This window comes from Takifugu flavidus, chromosome 18, assembly GCF_003711565.1.
Source record: "Takifugu flavidus isolate HTHZ2018 chromosome 18, ASM371156v2, whole genome shotgun sequence".
In the NCBI taxonomy this organism is placed as follows: domain Eukaryota; kingdom Metazoa; phylum Chordata; class Actinopteri; order Tetraodontiformes; family Tetraodontidae; genus Takifugu; species Takifugu flavidus.
This window is the reverse complement of record NC_079537.1, coordinates 10,073,104-10,089,039: the sequence shown is the minus strand read 5'-3', so window position 1 is coordinate 10,089,039 and position 15,936 is coordinate 10,073,104. Positions and strand designations below refer to the sequence as shown.

General features: G+C 47.8%; 1 protein-coding gene and 1 long non-coding RNA gene across 2 annotated transcripts in view; one reads left to right on the top strand and one right to left on the bottom strand.

Moving 5' to 3' along the window:
* srcin1a (SRC kinase signaling inhibitor 1a) overlaps positions 1–15,936 on the bottom strand; it is a 56,565-nt gene that overhangs the window by 34,975 nt on the left and 5,654 nt on the right.
* On the top strand, positions 496–3,088 carry LOC130515016 (uncharacterized). Its single transcript, XR_008947106.1, has 2 exons — positions 496–928; positions 1,033–3,088. It is a non-coding gene; the product is annotated as an uncharacterized LOC130515016 (long non-coding RNA).

The following is a 15,936-nucleotide window of genomic DNA, read 5'->3' as shown; positions in this document are numbered from 1 at the left end:
GTGAGAGACACAGGCAGCAAACACAAGTTGGAAAGTCAGGCTGGCACAGATCTGCATCCTGTGGCTGACAGTCATGTGTCACACAGCACAAAGCGCCCTCTGCCCGCCGGGCTGTGGGATCCCTCCGTCAGCAGATCTGGGCAACGGCTCAAAAATGAAGTCCATAGTACCAAAGACTGGTTCTCACACAAGTGAGGTGATTCTATAGAGACTGGGAGATGAACAGCCAACAGCACTCCCAAGTGGGGGTTTGAGGAATTTCTTTTTTTTTTCATTAGTTCCCAGAGGACAAAAGAAGAGGCGCTCGAGAGCAACAGCTCCAAATTCTGCCTTGCATGTCCCAGCATCCTCTGCTGCCCACCTACTGTGTGTCTCTGTCCTAAAGGATCTCCCAATCTCACAGCCGTTGGCTTTTCCTTAAATCTGCGGATCTGTGGGGGGGGTGGGGGGGTTGGCTTGTGCTTGTGACCAAAGCGGTTTGAGGTGAAGCAAATTTGGAGCAATTAAAGTGTTAAGACAACAAATGTGCACGGGAGGAACGTGCGAGTGCGTCATCGAGTGCCCCTGTGTCATGTCTGATATGAGGAAGTACTGACTGGATCCTGGATCAGACCAGTGTGTATGTGGACGTCAGCACACGCGCTCACACACGCCAAGAACGCCTCTTTCTCCCGACGCGACCCTTTGCTTGTGTGTCATTTGTCTCGACGGCTCAGCGTGTTTGTTATGAATCTCCTCTCGGGATGATGTGCAGATGGATGAAAGGACAAAGCCGCCATACAGATGGAGGGTAGGTTTCTATGGTGACGTGGTGTAGGTGAGCAGGGAGGAGCAGCCAGCTGGCGTGAAACAGGAAAAATAGAGGATCACAAGCGCAACACTACCAAGATAAATCCCTGATGGGGCGAATGCGCGACAACCCGGGCAGGTTTATAGAGAAAATATCTGACTTGAATCTAAAATGCAACCACTATTTATGTGTTCTGTCAGTTTCTTAAACCATTTTCACAATTTTTTTCCCCTCCACAACAGACTAACCTTGACGTCTCCGCTCGTTCCCAGTTGGCAGGACAAGGATCACGGGATGCTACCGAAACCACCGCTTCAAAATGTTCCTTTAAACCCGACAGTCGGAAAACAACAAAACCACCAGAGAGACGCTTTAAATGTTCCCTGGAGTGATCCAGATGCTCTGTTTTAGTACCAGTGTTGTAGGAACGATCCAAAGTGTTTAGCTCACACTTCCAGTCTGGGAGAATCGTGAAGAAACGTTTGATCAAAGCTACGTTTACATCCCAGATGAGAGATGTCAACAGATGTTTAATCTTTGAAATAAGGGTATCAAGAATTTCTCCCACAATGCTTCCTGCTAGAATATCATTCAATATTTCGTAATATTATGAACAGCTGCAGAAAATGTTTTCTCATTCCAGCCTGGTAGCTAAAATGGATTCAAGTTGCACAATTTGAATGGTTTGTTTAACCCCCCCTTCATGTAGCCCACGTCCAAGAGGGCACGCGGAGGCCTGTAAACGGACCTAATCCAGGGAGTTACGCTGCAGTGGTGGACTGATAATTAACAAGATTAAAACATCAGAGAACCTGAAGCCTATATCTCTATTTCAACGATAATTCCCCCTTTTCTCTTGTCATCCGTTGAATCAAAGTGAAGTCTGACAATGATTAAGCGCTGAGCCGTGCAGCCCCCAGCACAGTTGGCAGAACAGCCCGCTGCTAATCCAGCAGACGCTCGCACTGACTCACAGCGAGCTGAGAGGAGGCTCCAAAACAACGGCAGCTCCAGAGGCGAAAATAACAGGTGGTTTGGATCAGAAAGCCACAGATCAAGGTGAATATCAAGGATTATATTGAGCGAATGCACGTTTCCACGCCGTAGACTGGGAGAGGATCCATTATTCAAGCGGTGAAATGAGTAGAATTCGATTTAACTACTGATATGATGTCACCATAAGCCTGTAGGCCACTGAACAGTGCCTGAATACGAGTAATCAATATTGATGCATTTAAGTAATTAAACACGGTGATTTAGGTGGCGTTTAGGGAATTTTCTACCGCTAACAACAACTAATCTCTAAAAGAACGGTGGTTTGGCAGACTTCCAGTCACTACAGTGATGTATGTAACCTGGCAAAAGCAGGCTACAGCTGGGTGCCGACAGAAGATGTCGATGTTGCCACGGGCAGAAAGAGTGATGGAAGCAGACAGACGTGCACGGAGGAACGCCGCGCGCGAGGTGTGCTCCTGATCTCTTTGTCACCCAGAGATTCTCGTTAGCATTTTGGTGGAGATGTCTGGTTAAAAATAGGCTTCAGAGCTTGTTGAAGGCTGGAGGTAGTGGAGCATTTGATGGCAGGATATCAGTCCCTCTCAGAATGTCGAAAAACTGGAAGACAAACAACAAAACTCACTCTTTTGGACGCCACATGCTCATATTTTTAAAATGTAAAACTACAACCGGTCCCCATGTCCCCAGATGCTCGTCTGTCTTCTCAGAAGTTCACTTCAGAATATTGGGCTCTCCCTGCTCACAGTGCTTTTCATAGATGCTTCCTTAAAGGCTTGAATCGCATACGGTATATTTTCCGCAACAAATACCTCCACCGTATGCCCTTCCAAGTATTCTCGACCACAGATCCAGGCGTCCTTCTGGTTCCTTTATCCCCAACAACACTGCAGGTCATTAAAGCTGCCCCTGGTAGAGCAGAAGGTACGGCTGCAGCACAGGTCAGGGCCTCGCCTGGAGCAAACGGACAGCAAACCCAGCTGCCTCAAACTCACTGATCACTGCTAATGAGAGATTTATTGATTCAGCCGGGCTTCTCCTGTCTAACTGGCAGTCTAGAGGTATAATATCCCAAAGGAAGTGACGCAATCGATGTTGACACCATTATTTTTCCATACATTAAAATCGTGCAATAACAGCTATATATTATGAAGCATTTAATATAAACCCTTACTTCTTATTCTTCTGCCATCTTGTCGCCAGTGTTTCATTGTTTTAACTTTTGAAACTGAAATCTGTGTGTGATTCCCCACAATGCAATAAACCTTTGGTAAGAAAGAGGAAGGTGTGTCCAAATACAAAATCATAAATGCAAGATCAACGAACTATCTAATAATATCCCGCTTATGTGAAACTAGCCGTATAGAGCAAATGCCAGAGGGTGAGCGTTGATGTTTTTCTCAGAGTCTATACTGTATATGTAAGGAGAAATGCTTTGAGGTTACAGTAGAAGTTGCATAATTAGTTTCTCGGCTCTTCTCTGCTCTTCGCTTCTCTTCACGGGCAATTTCACGCTGGCATCTTCCTCTTCCCCTCCGTGGAAGTGACACAGCGTGCACATGCAGAGTTTCAAGTGCAACCACCGCCTGAAGAAAAGTAAGCCTAAACCCGCCTTTCAGAAATTTGCATTCGGCAGATTTCAGTGGATTTTCAAACATGTCCTCAACATCCAAATCAAAATTGTGTGGCTTTTTTTTATTATTGGGAAAAATCCAATGCACGACTGCTATATACTCCACTCTTGAGGGCTCAAAGCTTTTTAAATTCACTGAAGAAACTGAAGTGCCTCTTTGCTAACCATATCCCACCAGTTAGAGATCAAACTGAGGGCAGAATGAATTAATAATAGTTTAAACTCTGAAGGTTCCCTTGGCTAATTAACAGGGGAGAACCAGAAAAGATCAAGAAGTAAATAAAAGCTCACCGCTCAAGGTTCATGCATGCAGACGCACACATAAACACTTTCATTTACACACAGAGTTTTCTGCTTTAAATTCTTCCTGTTGTGACTCCCGCTGCCAGGAAGAGAGAAACCAGAAGAAGCAAAAGACGAGTTGCTCCATTCCAGCAGACAAAAGCACCGGTTGTCTCTGTCGACAGCCTATTCGGTTGTTTATCAAAGCAGTTTTATTATAGACACCCAAATCACACACACACACACACACACTGTCACTGAGGTCAACAGGTTAGACAGAGGGAGGTTGAAAACGGGGCGTAGGTGCCAACGGGAGTGGCAACGCTGCCATTGTCATCTGTCGAAATCGGTGAAATACCAGCAGGGTGGGGATGATGGCACACCAGAGCAGAACAATAGATCCAAACAATTTCCAGCTGGAAGAAACACACTTAAAAGCACGCGCGAAATAAATCAGCGAAGCAGAATCTGCGAAACTAAAACTGACTCGCAACAAATGACTTAAAAAGTGTCTGCAGGCTGCCATGGGGGGGGGGGGTTGGGAAGGAGCCTGTCACGAATGATGCGGCGGTAACGGCGGCTTGAATCCTGGAGGAGCTGACGAGCTCCACAGCCTCTGAACTCACAGGAGGCAGCAGCCAGCAGAGCGACGTGACTTTAATGACAACTAATCCATAGTCGCATCCCTCGTTGCTGCAGGTTATCCACATGAATATATCCTAAAGATCCAAAGAACCGGCTACAAGGAAACTTTGACTTGATGTAAAAGAAACCGTGGGCAACAAATGAGGAAGACAATTAGCACTACAAGAGGAAGGAGGGAAGCACTCCAAGCACCCACCTGAGGGTCTTCCAGCATTCTCCATCTGGGCTCCTCTCTTTTGTTTTTCATCTAAGTTATTCCAACCCTCCTCCCATTTTCAAATGGACATTTCCAGCTCACTGGGACACTGGCCAAAGCGGAATACTGAAAATCAAATGGCAGGATGGGAGTGAATCTCCGTGCAGGAGGTGGGGGAGAGGAGGAGGAGGAGGAGGAAGAGGAGGGGAACACAGCGAGGGAGAGAGATATGTAAAGAAAGAGACAGAAGTAAGACAGCTCAGAGCGCTGTCTCGTCCCTCTCTTTCTATGTGTGTCTCTGGTTAAATGTCTCGCTGGCTCCCGCTCTCCCCATTCCCCTCATTATGTCCATCTGAGCGCTTCTGCCGAGCCAGCAAGACGACAGGAAAAAAGAAACGGAAAAAACAGAACAGGGCTTATTTTGGCCCTTAGTCCGGACACCTGCTGCATGCTGCCTTTGGACCTGTGCTCACTGTGTGTTCTGGCGACTATAGAGCGTGTGTGTGCGCGTGTGCGTGTGTGTGTGTGGTGTGAGAGAACGAGAGAAACTGTCATGTCAGCCAGGCAGAGCTGCAGATTATTGCAGCTCCACTGGCACATCCTACTTCATCCTTCTCGTAACCCCGGCAACACCTCCGCTCCTTGTCTCGCATCCCCCAGTCCACAGTTTATCCACTTCACCATCCTCCACGCTCTGCCTCTGTCTCTCTCACGCCGCCTCTTTTCCTCGCCTAAAGAACTTTAAATTCATCCACCTTGACAACCTATAGCGGCAGTAATTCTGTGCATCCCAGAGGAAGATTATCAATCTCTGGGTCTTGAAAAAAAAAGGGGGGGGGGGCAGAGCCCATCAAAGCGATGTACATACAGACGGCCCCCAGGGTGCTTCCATGCCCAGATAAAAATACCCTGACTGAGCTAGGAAGGGAGAAGCGGTGTGATAATTAACACCACTGGGTCTGCCCTTACATCTGTGTCGATACTCAGCTGAGCTCAGAAGCCACGCTGACCGTCAGCCACGGTTACGACCGCCCAGGGTGAAGGCAGAATCTTCTCTCTGCTCGCCTGACATGGCCGTGACGTTTAATTAAGACGTTACGCTGAGTCCAGATCGGCTGCGGGGAGGCAGCATGAAAGCAGAGGGTTGTCAAACACTCAGGGTAAGGACGGAGCACAGCTCGGGAATTTGCTTAATTTCTATGCTTTGGGTGTGTGTGTGTGTGTGTGTGTGTGTGTGTGTGTGGTGTGTGTGTGTGTGTGTGTGTGTGTGTGTGTGTGTAATAACACAAAATGACTACATTCAAGCGGGGGCCCCTCATCAAAACATATCTTGTGACATGCTAACAGAATATTTGAATATTATTCCTTCTGCATACATCAGCCTGACATTTATTTTTCACACCACCCTTTAGTCAGCTGTCACATCCACATCCGTCATTTCCCGCTGCTGCTTTATTGTGTTCTCATCAGCGGGGAGGCATTTACATAATAATCAAGCATCATGTCGGCAGCATTAGCTCATCCTTTTCCAGTACCTCTTCTTGTCTCTGCACACAGTCTTTTTCTATACCTTAACGTTTGTTTGCTAAAGGGACAAAGGTCACTTCTACAGCAGCAGATTCCACCCACTACGGCGTCTCGCTCTATGCAGAGCTGCACCTGCTGAGGGAGGCAAGATTAACAAAGGCCTCATAGTGTTCGACAAGTCCTGAACAAGCAGCATCACTCCCCACAGAGTGCACACACACACACACACACACACACACATGCATGCAAGCATGCGTGTATGCAAACACACAGGCAGTAGTTTGACGTATCGCGTTTCAGTGTCTATGTGTGGCTTATTTCCATCAGTGCCTGTGGTAAAGCAGGAAATATGCCGTTAATTTGAAGCAATGACTCCATGCCTTCCAAGGACAAGTAAAGAATAAGCTACAAGAACCAGCCACTTCCTGCCAAGCTGCTTGGTACTTACAAATAAATACAGATGCGATATCAATGGCTCACCGTGTCCTCTTTGACCTTTAAATCATTGGGATTTGCACGCAGAGCGCGCGCGGCGTAATTGCATTAGCATCTCTGCAGGTTTACTTAATGTTCCGGAAGAGAGACACTTGTGATGCAGCAGATGGGATAACAATCCCTTCTTTTTTGGGTACTAAATCACACACTCTGAACTGCGGGAGCCCAATTGACCGTACTCCTCATTGGATTTATTGTCTCATTCACAAGCGCCAAGACGCTTGATGTGCAATTTTGCTCTCTCGGCAAAGAGATGATTCGGACGTTATACGTTATAATTGTTTATGGCACAAATGCTGCAAAGTGGTTTCCTCCATCTCCACTGCAGGTTTCTAACACCTCTCTCTGCTCTTTGTTGCCGCCATTACGGCAGAACTTCCCTTGGCCTCTCTTTGAATTCTTCCCTCCTGCTCCCACTGAGCGTGTCTCTGGAGAGGACCACTGCTTCCCTTTTATCTTGAGAGCGAGGCATCTGGAGAACGGGCGCCGTCTCTGCCACTTTCCATCATCCTCCATAATTGTGATGTTCATTCAACCCTCCGTCCTTTCCACAGCCTCTCTAACTTCCTTTCTCTCTAGCTCTCCTCAGTCCCACCTGGCTCGCCCTCCATTTGCAAGATGTCACAGCTTTTAAACACACTACTGCTATCGCTCTGGCATCTTTCATTTATGTCTATCTCTTTCCAATTGTGTTCTTCCTCGGCATCCTGCCACCGCTTTTAAGCCTTTATTTCAGATTTCCTGCCTGCCTCGAATGCACCGGGACAACAGACTGTCGTAGGCGCGGATGTTTGAAGTTATAGACAGTTATTTCGACAGGATGGTAAACCAAACTGTCAGCAGTTTCTTCACATCCCAACAGAAATCAAAGTTGGACATTAATGGGACATCGCCCACATAACTTCCTTGGTTGAGGTGCGGTACATGGGAAAATGTCTGGGCAGATCAGAAGGCTTAAGAGTGACATTACGTGATAATCCAGTCTGAGCACTCAGGATCTCCAATCAGGTTTCTCCAACATGCAGTGAATTAAGGTTAAATCAGCCCAAAATGCCTCTGGGCTGAATCACCTTTATGATACAGGAGAGAACAAGGAGAAGCTACTCAAAGGCCCCATTTGAAGCACTAAATGCATCAAGCTACCGGCAGGTCCTCTTATTGTTTACACCATGTGCTTTTATATTTAGGTCCCAGGTGCACTGCCACCAGTTTTACAGTACATTCTGTTATTACCACCAGTCACAGTTCCAGTTATTTTTGTTAATATGCATGAAAACAGCAGATGCGAGGGCGCTACCTGTGAGGGAGGATCCAATCTAGGCCTCTCAGTGACCATCCCAATCCCTCTAACGCTGCCTCCGAGTTGGGCACAGAGTAGATCATCCTGCAGCCTTAAGCAGTGCTCCCCCACCACAGCCAATTAAGGCTGCCTCTTTCCAGTTCAACAACTCTGCGCTAATATCTTCAACTGGGTCATCCTGGGGTGAGAAAATCAGCAAGATGAAGTGACAACGTAACAAAAACAAGCATGACATCTTCACCATATCTGACAAAAAAAGGCCCGACGTCTTCAAAAATGGGGTGGAAGAGATTCCGCATCGTTCCTCCCCATCTTGGCCACACCAGCCTTTCCACCAAGCCAATAGAAAATAGAAAAAAGAGAGGAACTAGGAGCTGAAAGTGATAACATGAGTGTCTACATGGAGAAAAGTGCGACGCAAAGGCTGCTCAGACTGCACAGCCAAGTATGACTCGGGCATAAACTCAGAGTGGATTTAAGTCATAAAGGTGAAGGGCTGCGAGGCAAATTAAAAAGTTTCCCCTGCTTGTAACAGTGTCAGAAACTTTCTGCTTCTCCTGCTATTTTCTGCAACCGTTGCCAAAGTGCCTGACCTTCCTTCTGCACCCCAGTAGTTGACAATGTGAGCAGTGTGGAAATACTAAAGCTTTATCCAACCCCTCATAAGCTGACATAGGGCGAAGGCAGGCCAGCCACTCCGAGGAGCTTCTGTTTATTTGACCCTCATTATATGGACAGAACTAAGAAAAACCAACCAGAACACCACACTTTAATGGATGTCGTACTATAATCCACGTCTTTATCTTTTCTCCTCACCAACACATCAAGAGTGACGCCCGGGAGCGTCTGAACGTCCCGTTTGAGAACAGATACGAGTGCAAACGCTGGTTCTGCAAAGCTCCTCTAGAGAACATCTTTGAGCATCGTGGAACTCCCGATTCCACGATGCTGGAACTCGTGAAAAGATGGAGCATCGTTCTGCTACACAGAACAAGAGTGATGAAATCAATTTTTAAGCATTTATCACCGCAGAGTAACATTAACAATAGATTTAATCAGCCCACCAGGAATCTAAAGCAGACAGCAAAGTCATGTTGGGATGTTAGCTTTGCGAGGCACTACAACGTAAAATCGAATCACGGTGCTGTCAGCTTCCCTCTTCTTTTCATCTCCCCGACGGTCGGAAATTCCCAGCTGTGCAGCACCACGGCGAGCGAACGAAGACGTTTCAACTTTTTATCCTAACTCGAACAGAATTTTTACTTTATTGCCATTTAACGTTTTTACAGAATCCTAAATTAAAGTGATCAAATGGCATCAGTTGGAGCTCCAGAGATGTCAAGCGTGGTGGCGGACACAGCATTTAGAGAGTTTAAGGTTCCTCTGGCGTTGCATGACTGAAAAAAATGAACCTACAACTTTCTAAACAGGAATATTTTCCCTGCTGTTATGCCTCCTTAGCGCCATTTCCACAAATTCCTCCTCTTTATGTTGAAAAAAAAAACCTCACTGAGAAATGGAGCTAAAATACAAATTAGCAGCTGATTATGCGCCAGAGCTGGAAGAAGTAAGAGCAAAGCGAACTGTTAAACTAAGGATTAATTACGCTGCAAACGGCACTTTTCCAAACACCACCTTCCCTGCGTTCTAACATCATTAATAAACGATGCTTTAATATTAGAGGGTCGCCCGGTTGAACCATCCGTTTGTTTGAGTCAATGAGTTGTGTTTATTTAATGGAGAACCCCACGTCAACGTTCTTCCCAATCAAAGGAACGATCTCTCGGTGAAGTCCTAAAGCAGACCGCGCATCAGAGGGAAGGCTCGTTGGTATTCAACGAAGGCTCGGTCGAGTCTGAAGGGGATCCAGAGGGAGTAAACTGAGACTTTCACTCAGATGCTGGACAGGACTGTGTGAGATATCGATCCACAATTGGCTACTCAGTACCGCACCCGAGCTCCATCATTGTCACGGCAACATTCTGTCATTCCCTCTTTTTTAGCTGTTAATTTATGTTCCCACGTTGTGACCGTCATATTTACAGGAGAGCGTTTCTGCCTCCTGCAGCTGCTCACAGGGGGGATGCAACTCCAACCAAAAGGAAGACTTCCTCCCATGAACGTCTGCACTTCCACTTGCATTGAAATGTCTTTCTATGTTGTTCATTCATCTATCTCGCTCTAATAATAGTGGCATATATATTTATCCTTGCTTTAACCTTCACCCTGGCTGCGTTATCCTAATAATAGAGCACAAAATTATGAGGATTTCCTATTTAAGAGGCTTTTCAGCATCAGCAAGAAGCTATTTAACAGTTCTACTCAACCTTATCAGAGGAAATCCAGATGTCCTTGTCAGAAAACCAGGGTTCTTTAGACAACAAGGCACCAAAGGACAGTTTCTCCACTGCAAATTACACATTTATTCACTTCCTATGCAGCTGTTTACCAGGACAATATGGCTACATGTCATAAAAATGCTTTCTCCCCCCAGAACCATTAATTGGCTCTTCAGCTGTAATGAGCTGTGGAAATACCACACATAGCACTCAAGGAGCAGAAAGGGCAGAGGTGATCCATGTCCTCGTGTGGAGACACACACTAGTACAAAGGAGCATAAAACCCTCGCATCTTTCCATCGGACTTTTGTTTCAGGAGGTTATTGGGAGCAGGTAGTCTGGGCTTTTACGTCCTCTGAGCCCTTGTTAAAACGTCCTTTTTAATTCAAACCTCCGCGTCTCTCTTCTGCAGCATATCAGCCACATTTGAAACACCTTCAATCGGACGCACGCATTAGATATTAAAGCAGAACAGAACCATAGAATATCTGTATTCGCTCCCGAATTCTGACCGTAGTCGTCGAACTCTGGCCTCTATTTAAACGCCGATGCATGAAAAGCTTCTCTCTGCCTTCTATGGACGACAGTCTTCCAGGATGAACGCAGAACCTCCCACATTGACGCAGACATCCTGGTTGACAGATATGGAATGAATCTGTCGTTTTTCACCTGGCAGCGATCCTTCGTTCGACAAAGTGTCCCAACTAACACAGCACCGAGCATGAGCGGGAGGTGTCACACGTGTAGTGGCAGGACAATGAGTTGTGTATGAACATCTGTGTTGCCTCCTTTTCACAGAGATTCTGCCCCCTTTATTTCCCCCCTGCAGAACTGTGTGACACCACGACCCAGTCGTCTTTCGTCGACTCGATCCACCCGCACGGTTGCTGCTAACGTGTCGGGGGGGAGAGCAACAATCACGTCCAATTACAGCTCTGTAGCCTTTATACAAACAAGCAGGACTCCAGAACAGTGTGGTACACCTGTAATGAACAGGCGGAGTGATGTGAAAGAAAGAAAATAGCTTGAATAAGCGGTTCAAACGAGCCGCAGAGGCAGCAGCAGCATCAGGCAACGACTACAAACGTCTCATCTCCAACCACAAAGCAAACTCCCTTGTTAACAGGTGGGAACAGCGAAAGTAATCCTAGCCTCTGTCAAGGGAGATGTGAGGATTTATTACTTTAAATCTGACAGATCCAGCAGGAATTCACAGTCTTTACAAAAAAAAAGAAGGGAAAAAAAAAAGATTCCTGCTTTCAACATGAGTCTAGCTCTGGATTTACAGTAATCATTTGCACTTCTTATGCCAAAATACCCAGAGTCAGAGTAGCTGAAAAACAGCCTCGGTAGGAAATATAGCATGCAAAATTCAGTGTGATTGGCACAATAAATCCCATTCCTCACCTAATGTGTGACCATAGATTATAAATAAGAACATATAACACAGAGGGAAGGTGCCTATGACCTTGCTTGGATTTCATTTCCCAGTGTTAATCTCTTCCACTTCCTTTATCCCGGATCAATGACATATTTTTTCTTCAGGAAGCTGCAGAATAGTACTAATGTTTGGGCATTAATATAACAGAAGAGCTGTGACTCACATTTGTTCCCTTCCATGGCTGGGTGATGAATCGTGACTAATGTTGGGGTATCCCAATGGAAGCAGGAAACAGCAGCATGTGTACAGAGGACGCGTTTCCACCCGGGAGTCTGGAAGTGGGTGTAATTAACTCTCAAAACTTCAGGTCGCAGGAACTACTTGACAGTTGCTATGTTTACCTCTTTTGCCTGGCTACACATCAGCGTCTCCGGCAGAACAAATTAGGAAGCTTACACAGTGTTAAACAGCGTTAGCAGAGCGTGGAAACGACCCGGAGGATGGAGAATGGAGACAGAGGACGGAGAACGAGGAACTGTGGGGAGGAAACCGACTGGCGGGAGCGGATCAGAGTGCAACCGCTGTCATCGACTGGCAGAATAAAGAAAGGGTGCATGGCCCTGTCATCTGAACATCCCAGTGATGATGACCCAGCGTGAACCGCAGGCTCCCTCTAAGTCAGGGCTATTACGGGCAGAGTCGGGCAAATGAGAGTCTGCACTCACTAAACCCCGACAAGGCCCGGTTCAACAGCTAAGACCCAAAAGGAGCGGCGAGATAAAATGTCTGTCTGCTCCACCCTTACGTGCGTCGCTGTGCCGGAGGAGCTCGCGGCAGCATCCGCGGTGGGACTTTCAATCCTGTCACAATGCCGGGGGAGGAATTAAAGGACACACTTTTGCCCTCTTCCCCCTCTCTGCCAGCACTTTGCAGCTCCCGGCCTTTCGGTTTTGTGTGTCTGAGCAGTGATAATGGCGAGCTGTCCGTCACGCAAGGTCTGACCTAGATTCGCTGTGGGGAGGAGGGAGCCGGCGTGTGGGTTGATTGGAAAGTCTCGGACATTCACCCAGGGGACCTATTTTACCTGCCGTACACGCAGGGTTCAGCAGGAAGGCGTGAACAAGCCTTCTCCGTGGAGGCCTTTCCATATGGAGCTTGCATGTTCTATAGGGCATCTGTACCCACATATACACCAGCAGAAATCACTTTCAAGTCAAAATAAGTCATTTCAACTGCGCAATAACCGCCTCCTGTAATGGAGGATGTTAGCTTGGCGCCATCATCATCGCCATCATCGTCATCATCGCCATCATGGCCGTGCCTGTTCTCCTTTCACTCTATATGAATCCTCTCCGCCACGGAGGTGCAGCCAGCTCTACGCGTCCTTCACGTGTCCTTGTACGACATCACGACTGCAGTGCTCCACCGTCTCAGCGGGGTGTCTCAACCACGGAGAGTGGGGGGGGATCGTACATGGCTCTCAGTCTATCTGTCGCTTATCTCGATCATGCACACTCCTACCACCCCCCCTCACACTCACACACACACACACACCACCTCTCCTGCTTTTGTCAGGCACGACTTCCGTTCAGCTCTGCACGCTCCTCAGCCCTTTGCAGGCATTTTTACAGCAAACTCAGGCATCATATCTTTCAAGGGAAATCCCATCTGCGTGTGTCACCTTATGAGTATTTGTCTTGGTAATTGGGAGGCAGGTTCAAATCTCTCTTTTATGCCATCCTAAATCTGCCTGCAACACTAATAAGGACAACAAAGCATCGGTGAGATGGTCCTATATGACTTATTGCTACTTACATATATATATATATATATATACTGTAGAATCTGTAATGATATCTGAGTCTTTAAGGCTGCATTCCCCCCCCACCCTCCCCAGAGATTTTAGTCTTTTCAACATTTCAGTTGGTTGGTTGGAGGAGGCCAATTAACCTCCCGTCATATTCCTCCCTGTGACAGGAAAGGAGGTATAAAAGGAGCAGGAAACAACGGAGCATGCTGCACATCTCCTCCCTATTCTTCCTTAGATGATTCTTCATAATTCATCTTATGGACATCAAATAAATAGGAAACGCCAGAACACAAAAGAAAGAATTATGGACAACACACACACACAAATGCAGCGCTGGGAGGCATTGAGAGCAGAAATGGTCTCAGTTTGCTGTGTCAAATGTTCTCTCAGACTCCTCTTGGCATACAAAGCAGGCCTAAATGATTCATGAGAGGAAACAAAGCTTGTTGGTTGTTTATTGGAGATAAGTGCTCCATAAAGCGAGGCCTTACAAACTTGACGGTAACGAAAATCCTCAAAGTCCCACATTTCTCTTAGGGGAGCCGTTTGAACCGGGGGGGCAGGCTAACGATCAGTGTTTCTACAGCAGAGCTTTTTCTGCCTACCTCCTGCTGCAGCGTCCTCAGCACCCAGCACCCACAGCTGCCCAAACATCTGCCCGTCTGAGAGGAGCACCTGGTAGTCCTCATCCATCATTCTGCCATCCAGATTTGCCAGCAAACGCCCTAAAACCGCACAGCTTCACTCGCACGAGCACCCAAACCTCTGCAGCCAAGTCCAAGAGGCGTCCCAGGCCGGTACTGTACCCTCTACTGTACTGGTGCTGAGCGACGCCGCGCTGCACAGCAGCATCACGCCTCAGCGCTTGGCTTTATCGTGCACGCTGAAGTCACAATCAAAAAAGGCTCCCTGGCTGACGCGGTGGTGGTGGTGAACGCACACAATAGCGGGGCTGCAGTCGTGCACGGGCCGCTCCAGTTTTCTGCCCACATTTCTTTGCTATTATGGAGCGGCGCTCTTCACCAGCAGCACTTTTTCATAGCCGAGACCAGGAGACGAGCGCTCGGGGCAGCAGAAGCACTCCTCGTCTCCTCTCTGGCTCCATCTTGCTCTTTCCACCCCCCCCTACACCCCCCTACCCCCCCCCCCCCCCCTCTGGATTTGAAAGGTCTCTGTGAAAGGCCTGTGATAAAAGGCTGAACTCGACGGGAGCGTGATTGCAGCGATAGCGCCGGCGGGCCAAGGTGCCATCGGAATCACACGGTCCTCCCCGGAAACCTGCTCGCCATTGTCCACAGTTTTTGCACGTGCGACACCAGAGAGATGCTCAGTTCGACAGATTTTCGGGACACTTCCAGACGCAAATGAACAACGTTCCGACACAGGAAATCCCATTTGACGGAGCTGATGTGCAGCAGTGGAATAAGGGGCGACCCTCCTTCACAGGCACCAGGATCAAGTCAAAGCTAACCACACGGCCGCTCCCAGGCGGACGCCACAAAATCGCTTCCATTCCAGCTCCAGTTTAACTGAAGTGATCGTGAGAGAGAAGGAACGCGCCATCACAATATGACGGTTATGATAATGAGGCGCGAAGCAGGCGTGACCCCTCGAGCAGCTCAGCGTCATTCACGCGGAAGCTAAAGGCTACAGGAAATCTGCAAAACAACACAAAATAAGATGACAAGAGAGGAATAAATCGAACACAACAAGGACGTTATACATTCCTCTCCCGTTACCTGCCGCACACGCCGCAGGCCGTGGCTGCCTATGGCCTCCATTTTTCTGTGCTGATAAGGCCGCAATTACCTACGCTGGTCTGAAGCTGCAAATAACACATTAGGACGGACATGCTCCGGACTTATCTCAACACAAGGAAGCATAACGGCAGCAATTTAAAACTCCATTATTGTGCACCGTTTAATACCCACATTTTCATGGCGCACGTGCGCGGGGTTCTTGTGTTCTAAGGAATCAGTCGCTGAGATATTTGCTCCTGCAGAGACCTGCAGGACCTCGGCGCTCCAGACGGCGACAGCAACATTCCAGGGTTGTCAAGTGGGCGTCGTGCGCGGATTCTTTTTTGTGTGTGTGTGAGGTATGAATAGACTGGGTGAGGATGAGGACACACAAAAAGGAGGAGTGGGCTCCAGCAAAGCTGCGCGTACGGCTGAACTCCTGCATCAAACACCTACTGACACAGCAGAGAGAAAAGAAATCGATACTGACTCACGCTACATCCAGGCGGCATCGGGGAGATTCAACCGTGAAGAGGAAGGAGGGGAAGGAAGAGCCGGAGCGCCCGGCACCAGGAATGTAAGGCAGCAATCAGGCGCAAGTTGAAGGTCAACACTGTTGCCGTTCCACCGGTTCCCTAAAAGCACAACGATGCCGCGGCCTCTTTCGCCCGGATCCCGCTGCTCATTCCTCAACAAAAACCTCACGGGGCAAATCCCAAACCGCTTCGATTGGAAAGGCGGAGGTGGACGCGAGGACGGTTTCCTATTAAGGGAAAAACTAATTA